General features: G+C 36.7%; 1 non-coding gene across 1 annotated transcript; it reads left to right on the forward strand.

The window, feature by feature from the left end:
• Positions 1 to 365: 365 nt before the first annotated feature.
• On the forward strand, positions 366 to 471 carry LOC124082168 (U6 spliceosomal RNA). The gene has a single exon (XR_006848284.1). It is a non-coding gene; the product is annotated as a U6 spliceosomal RNA (small nuclear RNA).
• Positions 472 to 3,210: the final 2,739 nt, after the last annotated feature.

Consider the following 3,210-nt stretch of genomic DNA (forward strand, 5'->3'; position numbering starts at 1 on the left):
CAGTTTCATGTTCTTCACTACATGACCAATGAATATGATCCTTCTGTAATTATATTTGAAAAATAATATATAAAATTAAAAAAATATTTTTTTTATGTTCAGGAAGTATCTTCATTGCCTGTTGTACTTATGTGAACAGGAGAATGAAAACAGGAGGAAGGAATACTGACAATGTCACCTGGTCTTACTATGGCCAAGATGTTCCTATAGGATTCCCTATTACATGATCCAAGTGGCGAATTTCAGAAGTGGTGAGTAATATTGCCATCAGTGCCAGGTGAGTTGAGACTAACAAGCTTCATGACCTGATATACTCTAGTGTTTATTTACAGATAATCTTAATTCCACAAAGAAGTGGAAATAAAGTGCTTGCTTTGCAAGCACACTGACTAAAATTGGAACAATATGAGAAGATTAGCATGGCCCCGGCACAAGAATAACATTCAAATTTGTGAAGTGTTCTCTATTTTTAATTGTCACACTACACCCTATAAATATGTACAATTACTATATGTCAATAAAAAAAACCTTAGTGGCATATGACAACATTTATTTTTACTCATGAAAAAATGGGGAAGTAAAGTTGGGAAAAAAAAAGGAAGGTACTGAATTTCATTGGTCAACTTTCTGGTTATGTTGAAAATAGAAGAAAATAGAAGAAAACTTTAACTTAAATGTCTTACAAGGACCTGCATACATAATACAATCTTATGTAATGTATAATGTTTCTGTACATTTCAAATGCTCAAATCATTTTTTCATTTCCAAAATAGTGTTATTTGCACCTTACTTTCATTTATTTTCACAAATAAATACAATGCTTAGTTTGGATGTGAAACCTTTAACAAGATAGTCAATGTAGATTAGAAACTTTTTGGTTGTTTTGCTAGAATGTCTATAGCTGATGTATTATAGGTTTAAAACATTTAAGGATTTTCCAGGATGAATAGAAAAATGAAGATCAGCCTAAGAGGACCTAATTTAGTTCCAAGTAGTTTCCCTAAACCAGACACTTGGGTGTAATGCTGTTAAAATTTACCTAAGATGAACATTGGTTGACATAATATTCTTTGTCTTTACTTTTATTACCCAATTTATTAGTACCATAGTAGATGAAAGGAAATGCTTGTAAACATTATCCTACAATCATCAGAAAGAGAGACAACTAAAGAAGCGGGTGGGGGAGAGTGAACATGAAGAAGCCAGGGCTGTTTAGGTTTAAAATAGTCTAAGGGATGATATAGCCTGACTTAGTTTCATCAAGATAATTTTTATTCTATTATATGTTGCTGAAAGAACTGGTAACATTTCAAACAAAATAAATGAAGTACCACAGGGCTGCCTTTCTAATAGGAGATATTGTACCTTGGTGGATCAGTGTGCTGAACCCAACAGCCTGCGTTCTGATTCCTGCACCATTACTTAATAGCTATGTGACCTTGGATGGAGCATTTTCATCACTCTATGCTCCCATTTCTCTGTCTGCAAAAAGGGGAACAATGATAAGTATTAATTTTCTCACAGGGTTTTGTGTGAGCAGTAAACTAGTTAGTGCATCAGATCAGACCAGTACTAGCTAATACTATTATTGTTTTCTATTTTCCATTATAGGTTATTACCCTTGTTATCTCTTGGTTTGATAGGACTTTGTTTTTCTTTAGGCATCTACAAGGGAAGGCATTGGCTATTATTTTATGAGTTCGGAGCATTTTCCTTTAATATATTATTAATTGTGCTATTAAACATTTTTTTTAAGAAACTGGAATGAAAGAAATTCCCTATAGATAAACTCTAGGAGGGAGTGGAGAAATGGGTGGAAAAGAGGACGACAATCCAGCAGGGGTGGAAGAAGCTGCTTAGGGTTTGGGTTGGAAAGAGACTCCAAAGGGAGCTATCCTGGTCATGATATGTTAGGAATCAGTCCCCTTGGTGCCAGAATCTTGCAGAGCTGCTCCTGGATCCTTCTTCAGGAAAAAGTGCAGTGTATGTACTTGTGGTCCCATGTCTCACCTCCAGGGGGCGCCACGCTCAGCTCTAGTCATTTGTATCTCAGGCTTTTCTCGGCTCCTTCCTATTTCCTTTCTGAAATACATTGTTTTTACAGCCCATCTAATTTGGGTGTAAGCTTGGCCAGCCTTGTTGTCATTTTAATATATATTATTTCAGTTTTTCACACAATCTGTAATTTATTTTATTGACTTTCTAATAAATAGAGGAGAAAAGCTCTTATTTCCATATGGACTGTGCATTTTGGAGATGCTTCTCATGGCTCAATACTAGAGCAAATCCACTCTGGCTCGTTTTCATCCCTCCCATTTGAGGTTTATGTGTCTCTCCTCTCCTAATTTTTCATTAGAATATAATAATAGTCTGAGGAAAGGGTGATTTGATATGTGATATATTTCATTATGTTCTTATGGTAAGGGTAGCGTCTAAAGTGGGAGAGCATCGCTAATTTTTCGGCACAGTAATTTATTCCGCAGTATTTAAATGTTGTAATTTTCACACGGAGGCACATGCTGCCACATCTATCTTCCCCTGGACCAGTCTGTCTTGCTCTTTCCTTTTCATCTGTTTTGTTTTTGCATATTTTTTTCATAAATTCGACAGATGGCCTCTTGATGAATCCTTGATAATACTGTCATGTAAAGCAGCTAAGACTAGAAATCATCTCACAACAATTTTTCATTGCAAAGGCAAAATTGAACAGAGACAAACATCACTAAGTCCATAACAACAGCCACAAAATATCTACTTCATGTAAATAAAGAAGACAGGCTTGCCTCCTAACGCTTTCGCACAAATGCCAGCGTCCTTTTAAAGTCCTCTGAATATTTTATGTTGTGTTTAGATCCCTCTTCAAGCCGGGGTTGGTTGAGATTTGTGGGTTTTCATATTCTGAACATTTGTACGGCCTCTTTTGCACGTCCTCTCCCTTCTCCCCCAGCCCCTCCTTTTCGGGCTTCATAATTGTGGATCAGGTGAAGTTTGCGTCCCCTCATTTCAAGGTCATGCACCAGTAGGACCATTTTCCTGACTCAGAGGGCACGTAATTTCACAGCCGTGTACTCCTCATTAATCCCCCTGAGTGGGGGCTCGAGAAGTTCCAGATCACAGGTTTGTTTTTGTCTTGTTCTCTGACTCAGTGCTTCACAAAGGGATTAGATTAACCCCTTTGATTGTATTTATATCTTATTGCATCACATTAGA

The sequence above is a fragment of the Marmota monax genome, unplaced genomic scaffold, assembly GCF_021218885.2.
Source record: "Marmota monax isolate L192 unplaced genomic scaffold, Marmota_monax_Labrador192_F-V1.1 WCK01_AAM20220418_F8-fsc00044, whole genome shotgun sequence".
Lineage (NCBI taxonomy): Eukaryota > Metazoa > Chordata > Mammalia > Rodentia > Sciuridae > Marmota > Marmota monax.